Genomic DNA, 20,855 nt, shown 5'->3' on the forward strand with positions numbered 1-20,855 from the left:
GTCAAGGATCGCATTATTGTGTGTCGCGGCAGGGTCCTAGCAGCAGCACACGCGACGACGAGGAACGCGACACACGCGCTGCGCGCAACTGACACAGACTGATCTATTATGTTACCTTAATATTAGTACTATTATTATGACCAAAAATATGCGACACATATGTACAAAGTGCCATCTAGGTTCTTCTCGCTTATCAAGATTAGTAATTAAACAAAACACTCCCAACATTAAAAAAAAAGTGGTTGTAATCTAATTTGAGGACACCATGGACGCTATCACAAGGTGGATGGCTTATTTGCATTCTTAAACTCTATAACTTAATGGACATTCCACTCAATAGTAGACAAGAATGAGAAGAGTGGAAAGCAGCATACAAATATAGCAATTTCCTACATTAGATTAAATAAGATTATCAACAAAAAATTTTGCAAATTCGTGTCTCAAATCAGGGTTCACATCGACGCGAGGTTTGATAAGAAGGTAACAAACTGGTTTAATCTATTTGACTCTGCTACCACATTGCAAGGGGTAAAAGACTCTTTTTTCCACTCTGATGGGCACACCTGAAATGTTAACTACTGCATTTGAGGCATCATGTTTAATAAACTGGAAAAACAAAGAAATTAAGAGAATATAACACAATGAACAATCCTTAGAACTAACGCAAATCACACCAAACACCGCCATTATAAGTATTATGAAGCAACTAGCAAGAAAACTCTCAAATATACATTTGACTATAAATACAAAACGAAAGGAGCCACTTTGAAAGACACAGTAATTCATTTATGGGAAACAAGGCATAATTATTATTAATTTAACGACAAGACAGCTATATTACCTTAGCGGCTTACCGAATCATAAGTTCTTATTGATATTCTGTCCCAGAGGAATAAAACAGTAATCACGATTGCAACACTAGTGAGACCAAGCTGAATGTGAATATCCGCCCATAAATAGAAATTTTCTTCTCAACATTATACGCACTACTCATAGATGGTCAACAACATATATGTAATATTATGCCTGGTTGTCTTATGATAGATGGGTTTGCGGGGATGACTATTATGTTCCCATGAGAAAAAGAATAGATATTATGGGTACATTGGTGGTAAAACTTTTGCCTGGATGGATAAGATAGAGTCATTTGATTTTTACTGGGTGGCTGGAAACACAGTAGAATATAAAGAACATCATGTGTTTATATTGTTTGTTAATTTGTATACAATGGAAATTTGATCTTTCTAGAGTATGCAAACCAAAACAGAAAACAAAAAAACGGAGAGCAAAGAGTTATTGTGTATTTGTTATTGCTATACTAATAAAGCTATTGTAAATGAAGATAATTCTCTACGAGGATGAAGCTTTTAACTCTTCTGACTAGAGTACTGAAAGAGAGCCTGTTCAATTCAGAAGATCAACATGATAACTATTCTATTTTATGGTAATTTTCCACCCTGTTAACCATTCTCACACTTTTCGCACTTCGACTCCGTTTCTTTTATCCACTATGCTGTGTGTGCTCTTGTATGCGCAGTGAAACAACATGGTTATTAATATCCTATGCTAATTGGTGAGTCAGTCTATCTCAAAAAATGGACTTCTATCTTTGGGCTGCACTGGTTCCCATTGAGAGAGGAGAGGGCTTGTTGCTGGAAGAAATATCTTCTCTATGTGTAGAAATAGCCATGACCTATGTGAACATATCTTAAGAAAACTAACAAAGCACAAAGCAAACTTTGCATTTCAGGATTTCCCATGTGCCCATGACCCTTTGATGCTACCTTTCACCCTGTCCCTAAACCTATATAACCCTAGCAAATGTAGGGTCAAGGTCAAGATGGGAAGAAACATCTGTCTTTAGTAAATGCAGTTAACAAAGCACATAGGCACACATTTCTCCCCCGGAAGCAAAGGACTATGTGAACACATGGTGGAAATTCTCTCAGGTCCTTGATGATACTGGGCCAAATGTGAGCCCTGAACTTCAACTTTAGTGGTCTTCAAGTTATATTTTCTCATAGCCTCATCAAGAGAAATGAAAAAACATATGGCACCCATGAAATATCCCACCAACGGCTTTGCCAACTCAACTAGCATCTTTGGTTTATGATCTCGTCCCCTTTTATATCCATGCATGTAACCACACTGAGAGAAGTCTCTGTGGGGATGTTTGTGATTGCTAGTGAAGACTGCACACTTGCTCACTCCTGTGATTGTCAGTTCTTGGTTCAGCTTTCTCTTGGTTCCGCTTCATTGCTGATTGCCTTCTGTCAGCTTGAGACTGTTTTAGCCCAAGTGTAGACAAAAACTCTTTCACTTCTGTTCCTTATCAACACAACAAAATTCAAAACCGCAATCACAATGGTAAAGGGAGACAGGAATATTATTCTCCTCCAGTGCTAACTTGATTGGGAAGGCATTTCTGTGGGTAATTCCACAGAATCTCTTTATGATGGTATGGATTTTATAATGTCAATCTGCCTATACTAATACAATAAAAATGCTGTAACTGACTGACTTAAACCACAGACATTTCTAACTCACAAGTATAGAGACTTCCAAGTCCAAGATCAAGATACTGTCTGTTATCACTCCTGGTGAAGGACTTTTTCCTGGCTTTTGGACAAATACTGCTGTAGTCTGGGTCATGCATTTCCCCTAATGGTCCATGTTCTTGGTCACCAGACCATGGGAGGTGATAGTACTTTTAAGAGGAGGTAAGGCTGTACAGAAGAAAATTATGCCACCAGGGACATGATAATAATAAAGAGACAGTTGGGCCTGGACTTCTTCCATTTCTTTTCCTTTGCTTCCGAGATACCACAGGGAAATAGTTTGCTACCTGCTGTGTGACGAGACTTTTCCTGCAGAGACGCAATAGTGTTGAGCAAATGGGAAGTAACTAAAGCCCTGACCTTTGTTTAACTCTGGAGTCAGGTTTCACAGAGTTCTCTCAACCTCACCTCTATGATTCAGACACAGCTGCTGTATTTTTCCACCACTGTGTGCCCATGCTCCTGATTACATTATACAAACCACCACCCTGTCTTAATTCACAGTGTGGTCTCTAGTTCCTGCTCAGAGGCAGCCATTTTGTGTCTTGGCTTCATGAATCTCTCAAGTGAAAGCTTGCTGTGTGGTGTGACTCTGTAGTAACTCTCCTACTCCTGAAAAACCTGAGAACACTTTCATTCATGTTGTGACTCGCATAGGCTCTCCCAGTGCTTGTGTTCCTTCTCAGGGTCAGGGGAACACCAATACTCTGTCCTTCACCACCAGTCCACTCTTGACAGGTTCACCTTCCAGCTCACCAATCACTTGATACCCCATCCACCATTGGCAATTGCATAAGTCAACCCTTTGTTCAGTGTAAACACACCTCTGAGTCTGAGGAAGTGACCGTCGGGCATCTGGCACTCCACTGGTACTCTTGGAGACAGAGGTACCCCTAGCCATGGCTTTTAAGGCTATGACTGGCCCTCTTCACGAAACTGTTCCCAACCCTTTCTCTTGGGTGAGACCTTATTCCTGAGCTCTGTCTTTTCACCTTCTGCCTTTACTCAAAAGCCCTGGTTCCAGGCACTGAGTCTCTTTGGGCTATCTACCCTGACCCAGTTAACTGTGACAATGACCCACTAATCTTAGGCCTTCTTGAGTCTTGGGGACACCCTTGGCATAGGCTACGACCTTTCTCTCTTACCCTTGGGAACCGTGTCGTCCACATCTCTGACTCTGCCTTGGGATGTCTCTCAGAAAACTTTCAGTTTTTCCACCTGGCACAACTACCTAGATTTATTTGCTTTTGGAACTAAATCTGGCCTTAATATCCCTTAGATAACCAGTGCAAACGGTTGCCTAATGGTACCCCGGATCCCAATATTATTCGGATCTTTACAATTACTGTGAGTGATTGGGGAGGTGGGCAGAGATTCCATATGTCCAGACTTTCTCTTACCTGCACTCTAAGCCCTTGCTCTGTGCTGGCTGCTTGCCAAAACCCAAACCTCCAACTGACTCCTCCTCTACCACTTTCAACCTGGCTGACTAACTCCTTCCTACAGACTTCAATCCACAGCCCCCTCCCCATCACCACTTCCATCACCATCATTTAACCTTCCAACCACCCACTCCTGTACCACTCTAGGACCCTCTTCTCTACCTGCCCTGGCCTCTGTCCTTCCCTTAAGTGAAGTGGCTGGAGCCAATGGCCTAATCAGAATCATGTACTTTCTCTCTCAGCAAACTCTCCCAAATTAAAAAAAAAAAAAAAAAAAAACTGGGGCCCTAGATCACCAACTCCTCTGTTTTCATCAGAGTTCCAATATAGCACCCAGTCTTATAGCCTCACCTCCCATGACATCTATATGATTCTTACCAACAACCATCTCCCTAAGAAACATGAATGAGTCTGAAAACAGGCTAGAGCAGATGCATATAAGGTCCACTAGACTAAGGCTGCCCACCCAGCTGCAGCTGAAGTGGTCCCCTACCAGGTTCCCAATTGGAACTGGTTTTCTCTCCAGGTCTCACCAAGCCCAGGCAGTCCCTTAGCCCACTTATAAAATAAGCATATAGACACTTGTATTATTTAAACTGCTTGGCCATTAGCTCAGGCCTATCATTGTCTAGCTCTTACTCTTATATTCAGCCCATTTCTATTAATCTATACTTTGTCACGTGGCTCGTGGCTTATTGGTACCTTACATCTTCCTTGTCCTGACGGTGGCTGCAGGCAGTCTCCCCCTTCCCTTCCTGTTCCCTCAATTCTCCTCCTGTCAGTCCTGCCTATACTTCCTGTCTGGCTACTGGCCAATCAGTGTTTTATTTATTAACACATGTGCCATACAGAACATCCCACAGCATCCTGGCAAGAGATCAATTTACCTCCTGGCTGGTCTCTGTAAGGCTGCTGTTAAAGCAGTAAACTATGAAAAAATCCAAGAGGTCATCACATCCAAGACAAACATGAAAACCTGTCTCAATTCCTAGACCATCTTACAAAGGCTCTCTTACAATATACCAATCTGGAAAACAACTTCTCATAACCTACTTCTTTTTCCAGAGTTTCCCTGACATAAGAGCCAAACTTAAACATTTAGAGAGGGGACCCCTAACTCCGCAGGCAGAAGTACTGATGCTGGCCTTCAAGATGTACCAAGAAATGAAAGAACCTGAAAACAAAATTACCAAATGCTGGCTAGGGTTTTCCAGCTGGCCACAGCAACCACCCAGGCTCCCTTGCCTCCCAAAGCCCAAGGACCACTGGGGTCACTGCTTCAAATTCAGTCAAGAGGGTCCCTGGGCCAGGGTTACCCTAACCCTTGCAAATCACCCCAGCCATGTTTAAAGTGCCTTCAGGAGAGACAATGTGCTGTTGATTGTCCCTGTGTCCCTCATGGCATTGGACATCAGGCCCAGATTGCCCTCCAGCTGACATTCTAGGTCTTGTTATGGACAAATGAAAGGGCTCTGGCCCCCTTGGTCTGACCACAGCTATCTCTAACAGTGAGCCTTGGGTAATCATCATGATATCAGGGCAACCCATGTCCTTCCTTCTGGTTACCTGGGCCACTTATTTGGTCCTGATGAAGTTTTGAGAACCCATACCTCTTTCTTGTTCTTCTATTGGTGGGATGGGCAAACAGACAACCTTACCAACCTCACTTAACCCTACCACTCAGTTGCATCTGTAGGGGTATTCTTCTTAACCATGTCCTTCCTTCTGGATTCCAGGGCCACTTACTTGGTCCTGATGAAGTTTTGAGAACCCACACCTCTTTCTTGTTCTTCTATTGGAATCTCCACTCCACCTGGGCAAGAGTCCCTACCCTGCTGGCTAAGTTTTTGTTGCAGTCCCTCTGCAGCAAACTCTGTAGGTTTTGGGGCTCCCAAACTGCAGGAGTTAGCCACTTTCACATGTCCCCTCTCCCCCATGCAGACAACTGGCTATTTAGTTTCTTCCCTTTGGCTTGCCTTGAGCCCCCTCCTCAGGCTGCTGCAACACTGTCATCTGAATTATCATTGTCAGCAGATTTGGTGAGTCAATTAGGATTTCTTAAAGGGAGGAATTAGTTAAAAGAAAGTTTTTTTCCTACATTAAAATATGGGAAACATTTTTACAATGGAGGGAGTTTGGTCTCTGTTTGATAATACAATAATAATAGATGGTCTGAAAATGGAACAACTAAATGAGAGGAAAATTAATGTTGATGGGATTTATGTAATGTCAATTACAAATATTGTTTGTTTGATCATATCTGTTTTATCAAGAAAAAATTGGTTAATAGGAGTGGCTAAATAAAAATTTTTGAAAAACTTGTTAAAATAGATCATAGAGCTATTTAGATCCAGATAGAAGAATTTAAAGGAGAACCAATTGCATTACATTGCATTACATTACATTACATTGCATTACAAGGTTATAGAGAAACAGCTTAAGGCTTTCAAATAGCCAACCTTAATTTATCTAGTAACCTTACAGGAACTACCAAATGATAGATATCCCCAAGACTGGATATGAGCTGATAGGACTCCTGTATAAATGTTAGATTTAATGAGATTCACAGAAGCAATAGTCACGTATGGCATCCACTCATCTTTCATAAAGCAGATGTTAAACTCGTGGTCACCTTGTAATAGAATTTCCCCTCAAGATTGGAATGATTTGGTTACAGCAGTTTTGGAGGCTGATCTTTAATTACAATGGGGACCCTGGTGGAAGGATGAGGCCAAGACCATTGAACAATGAAGTAGGGCTAATGGTATTGAAATCTCCCAAGATCAACTTCTTGGAGAGGGTGATTATGCTGCTATACAAAGACAATCTTTATATGATGACCACACTCTTATTCCAAATGGCAGCTTGAGACAGAATTGAAGAAGTAGGAAAGAAAATTGAGTCATTTACAAAAGTTATACCGGGCCCAAAAGAAACCTTCACTGATTTCTTACAAAGATTAACTTCAGCAGTAAATAGATTGATACCAAATTCAGAGGCTAGACAAATAATTATTGAATCTCTGGCTTTTGAAAATGCTAATGTACAATGCAAAAGGGTAATTAGGCCATTAAAGGCAAAATCAGCAAGCTTGGAGGAATGGATCTGAGTTACAATTAACATTGAATCTCATGATCATGATGATTCTTGGATAGGAGAGGTGATTTCCAGAGGTTTGGAAAAAAATCAAAACGTTAAATGTTTCAATTGTGGTACACAAGGTCACCTAAAAAGGGATTGTAGACAGGGCATTATTAAAAATAATGTTTTTTCATGGAATAATTCCAACAGAATGCCACTCCCTTCTGGATTATTCAGAAGATGTGGCAAAAGCAGACATTGGACTAGTGAATATAGATCAACAAGGGACAGACAAGGTAATCCTTTGCCTTTGCCATCAGGAAACTCCATGAGGGGCCTCTCACAGGCCCCCATGGCAAATTCCATTCGGTCCTTTTCTGTCATCATAGAAGAAACTCCTTCTCATGGCAGTTAAAGGATTTAATGCCTATTGTAAAAAAACAAAACAAAACAAAACAAAAAACCATACTGCTCAGGGTGATAGAACAGCTATAGAAGAGAGAACAAAAAATTCTGGAGAAACCATAAAGCAATTTTTTGGGGGGCAAACTTCTATAAATGAGCAAAGACCAAAATTTAAAATACAAATAATGTTCTCATTTAAGGTCTTATAGACACAGTTGCAGATGTAACAATAATTGCACCAGAATCTTGGCATCCATATTGGCCTCTTCAGGAGGTAAATATTCAGCTGTTAGGGATTGGAACATTATCTCAAGTGAAATAGAGCATGAGTTGGCCAATGGACTCTCTATAATCTGGTATTCCTTTGCCTTCTCTGTTACCTAAATGATGGCCTCTTATAGTAATTGATTTAAAAGATGCTTACAAGAAAAAGACAGAGAAAAAATTGCCTTTACAGTGCCTACTTATAATAATCCTCAGCCTGTTAAGAGATATCAATGAAAGGTTCTCCCACAAAGCATGTTAAATAGCTTAACCCTGTGCCAATATTTGTATGACAGCACTGGAAGTAATACATAAACAATTTTCTCAATCTATAGTTTACCATTACATGGACTACATTTTACTAGCTGGTTCAAATGTAGATACTTTAGAAAGAATGTTTGAAGAAGTAAAGAAAATTTTGCCTTGTTGGGGGTTACAAATTGCTCCTAAAAAGATACAAAGAGGAGATTCTATTAACTATTTAGGATATAAAATAGGTCTACCAAAAATTAGACCTCAAAAGGTGCAAATTAGGATAGATCAATTGCAGACTCCTAATGGTTTTCAAAGATTATTCAGAAACATTTCCTATCTATGGACCAATGTTGGGGTAAAAAATGATGAACTGAGTAATTTCTTCAAAACCTTAGAGGGTGAAAAGGACTTAAATAGTCCAAGAGAATTATCAGCTGAAGCTGAGAGAGAATTGACCTTGGTGGAGAAGAAAATAAAGGATGCACATGTGGATTGTGTGGATCCAAAGCTTGATTGCATTTTGGCTATTTTACCCTCTAAGCATTCTCCTATAGGAATTTTAATGCAGAGGGAAGATATTATATTGGAATGGACATTTCTACAAATAAACAGTAAAAAATTAAAAACTTATGTGCAAAAGATCTCTGAGTTGATTTTAAAAGAAAAAGAGAGACTTTGTCAATTAGAGGGAATAGACCCAGAAGAAATTGTAGTTCTTTTAACTAATAGAGAAATTGACAAATTATGGCTAGAAAGTTAACCTTGGCAATGAGCTTGCAGTAATATTTTGGGAGAGATTAACAACAAATATCCCAAAAGCAACAGAATTCCACTTATAAAGTGAACTAACTAGATACTGCCTCACATTGTGCAAGAAACACCAGTATCTGGAGGCCCTGCATTTTATACTGATGTAAACCAAAAAGGAAAGGCAGGTTAAAAATCAGAAAATTTAAGTAAGGTGATTCAAAATCCTTATAATTCTCTCCAAAAATCGGAATTATGTGCCATTCTGTTGGTATTAATTGGTTTTACAGAAGCTCTCAACATAGTTACTGTCTCTCAGAGTGGTATTACACATTGAAACTGCTGGATTTATCCTTAGTGATTCAGAATTAACTTCATTATTTATTCAGTTACTAGAAATAATCAGCAATAGAAATCATCCCTTATATATAACTCACATCTGATCCCATACAAGTTTGCCAGGCCCTCTAGCATAAGGCAATGGTGTGATTGATCAACTATTGGATAGGAAATATGCTGGAGGTCTCTGAGTTTCATAAAAAACATCATGTCAATAATAAGGGTTTACAAAAAGGATTTTTCCATAACCTGGCAACAAGCCAAAGAAATTATAAGGAAATGTCCTACTTGTTCTTTATATAATCAAACTCTACTACCAGCAGGATGTAACCCAAAGGGTGTTCAGAGGAATGAAATCTGGCAGATGGATGTGTTTCATTCTGTAGAATTTGGAAAATTGAAATATGTACACCACAACATTGATACCTATTCAGGATTTCAATGGGCAACTGCTCCAAGTTCTGAAAAGACTGATTCTGTAATCACACATTTGCTAGACATTATGGCCATCATGGGTATACCTGTATAAATTAAAACTGGCAATGCTCCAGCATATGTCTCTGGTAAAATGAAACAGTTTTTTGCTTATTACAATATAAAGCACAGAGGCAGGCAGATCTCTGTGAGTTCGAGGCCAGCCTGGGCTACCAAGCGAGTTCCAGGAAAGGCATAAAGCTACACAGGGAAACCCTGTCTCGAAAAAACAAAAAACAAAAAGACAAAAAAAAATATAAAGCATATATTACAGGTATACCACACAATATAAAGCATATATTACAGGTATACCACACAATCCTATGGACCAAGCAGTTATAGAAAGATAAAACTGAACTCTAAAGGATATAATAAAAAAAACATAAAGGGGTAACAAAGACCCCCAGAGATAGATTATATAATGCCTTATTAACTTTGAATTTTCTCAATGCTAATGAGAAAGGAACAACATTGGATAATAGGAAAAAAACTACAGAATTAAATCAGGCTATATACTTTAAAGATGTGCTGAGCTCAGAATGCAAACCAGGATATGTATTATGTTAAGAACAAAGTTTTGCTTTTGTTTCTACAGGAGAAGAAAAGCTATGGATACCATCAAAATCAATAAAGTTTCCATTTCAACAAGTGAGACCTCTTAATTAGAAGAGGTGATTGTTCATCAACCAGTGTGACCATTCAATTTAAACTTATACTACTAACAAATGCTTTTCATTTGATCAGATATAACTTGCCAAAAGGGAACCTCCCCAAAGTTAGTGTTGAGGAAGGGTTTTGTTTTTGTCTTTCAGGAGAATGAAGACTAAGGAATCTGAAGAATGTTGGACAAATGAGACATCTGAAGAACAATGACAAATCATCCAGAAAAAGAATGTCCCATGAAAAAGATTTTCTGCAGCGAACCATGATCATGCCTAACAATGACCTTGAAGTCTCCAAAAAGATGATGGGACCCCACAATGATGATTCCATTAGGACTATGATAATGCCATTAAGCTGACAAATGTCACCCAAAGATTGGCTTTGGACTACAAACTGCTCAGGACAATATCAAGATGGCTAGCTGAGATAATACAACCTTGCAGACTACTCCAATCAGGACTTGACTATAATCCTAAATTTTCTTTGTATGCCCGTAAGACTACCAGTGCCCCTAGTCAGCAGGAAGTAGCCTAGAAAACAATGCCCACATTCCCAAAACATGGATTACGGGTGTTTGTCTCTGTTTTGGGGTTGGCTAGAAATTGTAATCAGTCATAGTCTATCTAAAAGAAAAAAGGAGGATATGAAATAGAAATACATTACATAGAAATAATAGGATAAAATGTAGATTATTGAATCTACACTGAAAAAAAGATGTAGATACGATAAGATAAAAGGTAGATTATTGAATCTACTCTGAAAAAAGAGATACAGAAGTAATAGGATAAAAGGGTAGATTATTGAATCTATTATAAAAAGAAAAAAAGGGGATATAGATATAAGATAAAGAGGTATGCTGTGGGATGTTCTGTATGTCCTGTGGGAGCCCGTTCTTGGGTTCCTCATGGCTTTACCCAGCAGGTTCGCATAAAGGATGATTAGGACCACGGGCCTGAGTGCAGGTGTCTGAGATGGTCTGCACTTGGCTGTGCTGTGGGATGGTCTGTATGTCAAATTGCTCTGATTGGTCAATAAATAAAACACTGACTGGCCAGTGGCTAGGCAGGAAGTATAGGCAGGACTAACAGAGAGGAGAAAAGAAAGCATGGCATATCAAAGTTGCAGTAAGACTAAGCACTTCCCATTGTATTAAGGTTGGGCAAGACAATCCAGTATGAGGAATGGGTTCCCAAGAGTTAGCCAAAGTGTTAGGGACAGCCCCTGCTTCTGTTATTAAGAGTCCCACAAATAGACCAAGCTACACAACTGTCACATATATATAGAGAGAGGGCCTATCAGTCCCATGTAGGCTCCCTGGTTGTTGGTTCAGACTCTGTGAGTTCCTATGAGCCAGGTTAGTTGATTCTCTGGGTTCTGTTGTAATGTCTTCGACCCCTCTGGCTTCTACAATCCTTCCTCTCTCTCTCCTTCAGCAGGATTTCCCAAGCTTGGACTAATGTTTGGCTGTGGGTCTCTGCATGTGTTTCCATTAGTTACTGGATGAAGGCTCTCTGATGACAACTGGGATAGTCACCAATCTGATCACAGGAGATAGCCAATTCAGGCTGCATATCCACTATTGTTAACACAATCCTGTGCAATAGAAGGACTGCCAGAGGTATCACCATCCTTGATCTCAAGATCTACTACAGAGCTATAATAATAAAAACAGTATGGTATTGGTATAAAAGCAGACAGGTGTATCAATGGAATCAAATCAAAGACCCAGACATAAATCCACACACATATGGACACCTGATCTTTGACAAAGAAGCCAAAATTATACAATGGAAAAAAAAAAGCACCTTCAACAAATGGTGCTGGCATAACTGGATGTTGACATGTAGAAGAATGCAAATAGATCCATATCTGTCCCCCTGCCCAAACGCAAGTCCAAGTAGATCAAAGTCCTCAACACAAATCCAGTTTACATTTAACCCAATAGGAGAGAAAGTGAGAAACAGCCTTGAACACATTGGCACAGGAGACAACTTCCTGAACAGAATACCAATTGTGCAGGCACTAAGACTGACAATAAATGAAACCTCATGAAACTGGAAAGTTTCTGTAAGGCAAAGGACACTGTCAATAGGACAAAATGGCAGTTTATTTATTTCTTAATGTACTTCTTGCTTTACAAGTTGAAATTTGAGATTCCCAATATCAGCTTTATAATGAATAAAATGGAAAATTATAAATACTGTTTTGAGGAAATAAATACTGTCTCTGGTACAACATGTAAAGAAAAAAATAAAAGGCAACTCACTTTCCCCAGGCTAATCAGAGAACTGAGATTCCAGGAAAATCATTTCCTCAAAACGAGGTGACTGGATTGATCTGGAGGCTCATGGTTTAATGGAAAGAAGTCCAGGAGTTGAACTCTCTCAGCAGAAGCAAGTATCATCAGGAGTACTATGAACTATACAAGATGAGTTAATAGAGACTCTGTAGACTTACTAGAGAATTAAAGCATTCAAAAGGTCCAATCTCAGCAGGGTACCTATTGTTCTGATCCTTACCTTCAGGAGACAGCATATTCTCACAGTGAAGATCCTACAGCTGCTGTGGGGTGTTCCTTCTGTATGTTGTAAATATGTGTTGCTCTCTTTGGTTAATAAAAAGCTGACAGGCTGGAAGCTAGACAGGAAGTTATGTGGGAAAGCCAAACTGAGAATGCTAGGAAGAAAAAAGGTGGAGTCAGGAGTCTCCAGACAGACACAGAGGAAGCAAGATGAGAATGTTGTACTGAGAAAAGGTACCAAGCCATGTGGCTAAACACAGGTAAGAATTATGGGTTAATTTAAGTATAAGAGCTAGTTAGTAATAAGTCTGAGCTAGCGGCCAAGCATTTGTAAATAATATTAAGTGTCTGAGTGAATTATTTGGGAAGCAACTGCTAGGTATTTGTGAGTTGCTGGTGGGACTGAAATTTTTGCCTACATACAGCTATGGTGAATTATGCCTTGGTCTGCCAGGGAGAACAGCTTATCAATGTAGCTGATGAAGGTTTGACTAGCCTTGTAGATTGTAGTCACTGGCCCCCCAAAAAAGAGAAATGCCTAAGTTGGGCTCAAGACAAGACCTGTCTTGTCATAGGGCTGGAAAATGCCACCTCTCCTTAATACCTTGCTAACCCAACAGGGCTCCAATACAGTAACAGGTGATTGCAGCTAAAGGAACTACAAGTTACGGACTCTACTTAAAGGATCATTGAAGACATGGTTAAAATATAATCAGTAAAGACAAAAGTATAAAGTAGAGAAAATATGAGCTCTGACTCAAAGATACATGGCCTAATTCCAACCAAGATAAACAGACCTTACACTGTTCCAGCTAGCCCTTTTTCTCAGCAGGCCCTCATCAAGACAGATGAGACGAAAGCCTACATCTCAAGTTGTTCCTTCCTTTCTGCAAGAGTCACAGTGTCGGGCACATACATCATGATTCTGTCTCTCCCCAGGGAAAATCTTTTGTCTTGGTTGGTGTAACACTTTGCTGGGAGTGGGGCTGTGATAAGGCGATACCTCAGATTTTCCTACTGGTTGCAATTTGACTGAATTTGCCTTCATCTTGACTACAGCCTTTTAGTTGGTTTCCTCATTTATAATAAAGAGAACTGACCCATGAATTGTTCTTGCATCACTGTGTCCACTGGCTAAAGGGAAACTGCAGCTTCCCATTCTGAAACCTTGTGACATCCTTTCCTAGCCTTATTTCTGGTTAAATTATTTGCATCTTATTTGGGGGGCAATTTCCTGTGAAGAATGAGAGATTCTAAGGATTGTGTCTTGCCTAAAACACCAGTAGGGAGACATTCAGGCTGTGGGGAGTCAGACTGATACAAGTCTTTCACAGAGGACCCAACAAAAGGAAAAAAGAAACTTTAGTTTTGTGTCCTTGTCCAGGAGTGGACTTGGCAAGACCAGTCTAGGCCTGGAGCTAGTGCCTCCTCAGAGGAGTCAAGGTTGCAGCTCCTGGGGACTTAACATTTCCCCCTGGGCTGTGGGTATCATTCTGAGGTATCCAGTTTTCTCTTTGCCAACATTGTCTGACTTAGTTCTCTGCTGACCTTGCATACCCCACCTCTGCACTAATGGTATATAGGTGCCTTACTTCTTAATAAACTTGCTTGGCATAAGTCATCAGCTATGCAAGACCTCCTGGTCTCAGCTATTTTGTCTTCTTTATTTCGTACCCCTAGTCCTCCCACTCAACACTTTGTGGCTCAAAACCCTTATTCCCCCTGGTTTGGATGGTTAGACTGCACTATTGTGGCTATATCTTACAGCTCTGCATCATCCTTCATCTTTGTAGCCCAAAGAAACAGCTTGGTGAGCATATCATCTTAATCACAAACTCTTTTGTTGTTGAATAATGTGTCAGATTTCTATTAGTCTTTATGGCTTATATTCCATTGTATGTAATCTCTCTTTCTTTTACAATTTTAGGAGAAAATTTAATTGACACAATATTTTTAAACAATTTGATACATGTGTATAATATATAGTGACCAAATTATGTTTATTATCAGTTCCATTTTGTCAAGCCTTTGTCATTTCTATGAGGTGATAGACTTTAGACTATACTTTTTTTGTTATTTGAAATATGTAATACATATTGTAGACTATAGGTAGCCTACTGAGACATAAAACACTAGAATGAACTCTACCTAACTGTATTTTGGTTAGTTGTTACCCAATCTCACTCTAACCCTCCTCAACTCTGCCATTCTTCATCATTAATGTTATTCTATAAGATCAGCTGCTGATGGACACCTAGATTACCAATATACACATTAGCTACTTCCATTTCTGATTATTTAAACAGTGCAGTACTAAAAATGGAAGCACAGTGTGTCTTTAATATAATGACTTATTTCTCTTGGTTTTATTCTCAGTAGTGTAATAGCTGAATCATACAGTATTTCTATTTTTAGCGTTAAAGAAGTTGCCATACCACCTTCCATAGTGGCCATCCTAATTTACATTCCCACCAAAAATCCATATAAACAGAGTTGTTCTTTCTCTACAGCCTTATCAGCATTTCCTAATTTGCTTGTCTTTTTGACACTAACCTTTCTAACGGGTGTGAGACACCCCCCCATTGTGGCTTTCTTTGATTTGCATTTCCTAATGATTAGTGATTTTAATAAAATAGGTCATTGGAACATATATCTTCTCAACAACACAAGAAAGGCACTCCAGAGATGGAGCTGAATATCTTTCAGCAATGAAAGAATGGAAACCTGCAGACTTGAGAGTTGTTGGCATTTTAGGATGAAATTCTAGCTATTACTAGTTTGTAGGGCTTGTGAAATCTTAAGAACTCCTTCCCCAATGAGGCCAATAATATCACGAAATCCTATATTTTATGTAGATATTAGGGGCTGGTGAATGCTAGATTTCCCTTTTGCACTTAACCTATGTCCTTGGAAATATAAAGTTGTCAGATAAATGCCCTAGACTGCAGTTGTAGCAGTGCTTAATGGCTTTAATTTAAACATGTCTTGTAAACAGAGGTTGCTTGCTTATATCCACGTGATTGGTAGTCTCATTTGGAAGGCCACAGACTCAAGTTCATTGATCACATCCTTTGCAATAGCCTAGCCAGCCACTCTCTCCACAAATTCCAATCCCCTAAGTGGAATGTGTTTTCGTGTGAATTTGTTGAATTAGTTGGTTAAAACTGATGCACTCGCCATAGTTTTTAGGGTTTTCTCCTTTCTTGGCTAGTGAAGATAACAGTAATGCTTTTGTCATCTCTGTTGGCACTTGAACAGTGGTGCTGTTTGAAAATGTTTGAAAAAGGGAGTTCTCTCAGTTTGAACACTGCTGCACTAGCCCACTTGACCTCAGTCAGAGATAAACAGCAGAACCTGATACAAGAAAGAACATATGTGATCAGCGTCTTCAGAAACGGCCACAAGTCTTCCTGTGGTGCTCTGTGGTCCATAGAGCAAGACCTCCGCAGGACCCCATCACAAATCCATCAGTGTAATGCCATGGCGGTTACACATAGCTTGGCCTGTGATGTAGAATGAAACCTGTAGTCTGAAGGCTTTTCTGCTTGAGTTTTGCTGCAATGTGCTGGGACGCCCGGCAGGAACGCCGGGCAACAACAGTAGCTGGTAACACTGGAGAGCAGAGCAGGCGACCTTTGTGCTTGCCCTTTCCCTTCAATAGAACAACAATCCATCCCTGGCTTCCAGAGACACACGGTGCTTTAAAGCCGTCAGCTACTACTGCTTTGAAGCTTCCCAGGCTCATCCACGTCCTTGTTTCATCTCCTGCTCTGCTCTTCCCCTACTTCTTATGCCTGCAGCTACTGCTATCGCAGAATATTATGGCAATCGATTGGTCATAGATTAGAAGTCTGAGACCATTTCAGTATCTCCAGGAGGTGATAGAAGCACTCTGCACGTTTCTCTTTTAAATTGCTGCAGTAGCGACTATCATTTTGTGTGAGGTCTAGACTGAATTTTCTTGGTGTCGGATGAGACAATTGTGTTTCCCAGACATGGGAATGTGAAAGGAAGCTACTGGATACCCATGAGGGGAATGGGTAACGAAAATGTTGGTCATTTGATCCCTATGATGAAAATTTGATGGTCCTCTGAGACCCTGACTCTAAACACACACACACACACACACACACACACACACACACACACACACACACACACACGTTTTTAAAAGGCTGGCTTTGCCGTATAGTTGATATCTCAGGTACTTTATTTTCTATAAAGATTTTGAAGGAACATGTTGCTGTCAGGAGAAAGAACACATACCTCATATGATACACTAAATAGCTGCCCTTTGGGAAAGGTTGCCTTCCAATTACCATTGGTAAAGATTTGAGATTCATAACGAAAGCTGAAAATGTCTAATAAAGTTTTCTATTAAAAGACCTATGGGTTACATTATTATACATCTTCTTCACCTATCTTTTCAGCATAATTCATAAGGAATAAATTCACCTCATTGGTTTTCTGCATACCCTCTGGCGGACAAGTTTGCAATCAGTCAGTGAAAATGACCAGAAATATCAAATAATCTCTCCACTACATGAATGATTTCCTTTAGATGACAATTAGTTTAGTATGAATCAAAGCTTTGAATGTAATTGCATGGAAGCTACTTTGCAGGATTGGCTCTTTTGCATAACAGTGGAAAAATATAAGTCAAGATATATAAAGACAAAAATGTTTCCTATCTTACTTCTTAAAAGCTAATGAATATTGTTGAGTTTGAAGAGCCAGAGATAAAGAGACAAAGGTCTTCTAGAAGCTCTTACTAGAATATGTACCCTATGAATGGTGTGGAATCCATGTGATCAGAGCCTCATAGAATGGTTCATTGCTCATTGTATGTATAGGAATATCTATTCTCAGGCTCCAGGCTGAGAGACTTGGTCACAATCATCGCATCATCCTCTGCAGAGATGACTTGGAAGTCAAGAAAGCAAGATTTTATTCTATTTGGGCTGATGTATCCACTACCCTGTAGGAGGGTTTCTTTGTGCTGTGTTAATCAGGGAAGTGACAGTATTGCAAGTGTCACCAGCCCTTGAAAAAATTCAGAATGTCACATTTATTTACAAAGGGAACAACAAGAAGCACATCCAGTAGATAGATGATGTTTTGTAGATTACCATTCTAAGCAACCCCTCAAAAAAAAAAAACCCAACCCCCAAAAGACAATGAGAAACAAAAACCCTCTGAGTCTAATACAACTTTTCTGTGGCTCCTAGCTTCTGCAGCTGGCTTTATGGAACACAGAATTTTCCTGCACATGACATATTTTGAAAACACAATTCAGTTGTTCTTGTGCAAGAACAACAAGGCAAGAAAATGGCTCCCCATTGTTTTCTGGCTTTCTTCCTGATTAGATGAGCTGCTGTTGAGTATCAAGCCTACCAAATGAGACTTAACTAATGAAGACCATTGCCCCAGCCAACTTCCTCAAGTGCTTTACCTGTGTCAGGGATGAGGGCATCCTAACCATAGCATCTAACAGTTGTCAGAGAATAATCTCTTTTCTGCTGTTTTGCTGCTAAGACAACTGCATCCGTTCATATTTTGAACCATCTCCAAAACTCTACAAGGGCTCTCAAAGTCACGATAAGTAGTAGGAAGATGGTTTTGAATACAAGTTTGCTGGATCTCACTACAGTGCATCTTTCCATTATGACAATGAACTTGCTTCAAAGACTTGATGATTTCTGTTGGAAAACATATCATTTCTTGGGATGACTTTAAAAGAAAATACACTTAATATCAGTAAACCTGTGAAGACAGAGTATTCTAATTTCATTTTGACCAAGTGCAGCAAATAATAGAGAATGAGTTTTAAACAAAATTCTAGAATTTTCTATTTGGATCAATCATAATAAATATTATTTTGGATTCTTAATTGTCATTTTTCATGGTACTTGTAATTATCTCCCTTTCCCACAATATCATACAGAAGAAACAAAGCACATTGAGAATAAATAAACTTTGGTTGTATTTATTCCTTGTTGTAAAGGACAATGATTTAGTTATACTCTAGCTTCGTAAAGATGTTTTAAGGAAGCCAAGATTCTTTTACAACATATTAGGTGAAAGTTGGAGCTGTTTGTGAATCATATATATTTAGTCCAATATAGAGAGATGTGGTTTGGATTTTTTTGTTGTTGTTGTTGTTGTTTTTCTTGCCTGTTTTCATCCTGCAATAATGTCATACATTCTTCTTTAATGTGGAACTCAGAAGATATCCAAGTCTCTGATTTCTTGGGATAGAAAATCACTTACTTAAAGTAGCAATTTATTTAGTAAAAATTTGCAGTCAATCAAGTCAATTGAGAAATACCTAGAAGACATGAACATGTGGGAGCGCATACACAGGCAGAGAGAGAAAGGGAGAGAGAGAGAGAGGAGAGAGAGGGGAGAGAGAGAGGAGAGAGAGAGGAGAGAGGAGAGAGAGAGAGGAGAGAGGAGAGAGAGGAGAGAGGAGAGAGAGAGAGAGAGAGAGAGAGAGAGAGAGAGAGAGAGAGAGAGAGAGAGAGAGAGAGAGAGAGAGGATAGATTTTGGATGTTCTCCACTAACAATTCTGAATTAGTCCTCTTCTGCTTCTCCCATGTGAGCACATATAGGGACTCACTTGGCTCAGATGTTCTGTGAATAATTGGTTCTAATTTAATGAGCTAATCAGAGTTTCCTTCAGTGATAGCCTCTGTTTTGTCTTTCCAGAATGCTGAACGTTAAATTCTTTTGGGTCAGTGAGCATCCTACTGGCCATGTCTTAAGTGATTCTGCCTGTCACATTGCATTTTGTTTTTCCTTCCCATGCTGGAGGGGAGAGTTGCTTCAGATGAAGCTGTAGTCCGAGGGCCATAGTCACCCCTGCTATTCCAGTGTGACTTCCCCAATAATCATGAAAACTCTGACATCTTCTTCAAGTTCACAGCCATTTAGTTCTGAAGCTGCATGTGTGTAAATGATCACGTCATTGATTTTGAGTGCTGGAGAACAAGAGTGTCCCTTTTCTTACATTTCTTGCTTCCCATTAACTTGCTTAATTTGAAGTGTTAAAAGTATTAAAAATTGTGGAGACCAATTGAGAATATAAAACCTAAAACATTTAAAACTACAAATGCGAACAATAGTTTTTAAATTTTAAAAAATATTTTCACTTCCCCTTGTCTTAAAGGTGAATTTTTCCCACAAAATGACCAAATCAGTACAAAGTGATGATGTGTAGACATCTATTATCGACAGTCATTTGGGTCCCCTCATATAACAGTGGCAGGAAATGCCTTGCAAAGATGTGAGTGGAAAATGATATCTGCATGATAGATTTTGGGGGTAGGCTGATGGGCCCCATAAGGATAAGGCTGTCTTGTTTTTGATAGAAGGTTAGTACAGAAATAGATGTGTGAGTCAGACCTCAGCATGGCAATGACTTCCTGACAAGCGCTCTCTACACCCAGACTACGCTAAGTTTAAATTCAAGGAGCCATTACACTTTAGCTCTTCCACCTTCCAATTTAAACTATAAATTATGAAAAACATGTTTTAAAGTAGAGACTACAATGGTTTGAGTGTGCAGTTTATTAGAGCTGGACTGTGCCAACAGTTAAACAATGAGCGGCATATATAAATTCACCCCTGGTAGAGTGCTGTGCAGTGTGCCTGGATTTATATTGTTTCTAGTGGTTGATAGTGACTTGAATGCAATTTGGAAAAACTGTCAACACCAGTTAAAGGAGATATACATCTGTCCTCTCAGTGACTTGGGGGATCAGGATCAATTTTTATACACCATACATATCCCAACTTTAAATAGCTTTTCTATTTTAGAGAAAAATAAAAAAATTAGTTACAATAGTTACTAATTTATGAAGTAGAATGGGATCCACTGCTTTCAAGCATATAGTTACAATCATAGGCAACAATAAGCATGACACAGCTACATCTGTGTCTCTTCTATGACGGGAGAGATTAAGTATACAGTCCATGTAGAACAGACACATTCATACCTATCTTAACCATTACCTCTCAGAAATTTTTGTTTCTGAATGACTTTTCTAGAAACTTCTATGTGCCTAATTTTTAAATAGCATGCTCTGTTAGCACATGTCAGACCC

The sequence above is a fragment of the Peromyscus leucopus genome, chromosome 3, assembly GCF_004664715.2.
Source record: "Peromyscus leucopus breed LL Stock chromosome 3, UCI_PerLeu_2.1, whole genome shotgun sequence".
Classification (NCBI taxonomy): Eukaryota; Metazoa; Chordata; class Mammalia; order Rodentia; family Cricetidae; genus Peromyscus; species Peromyscus leucopus.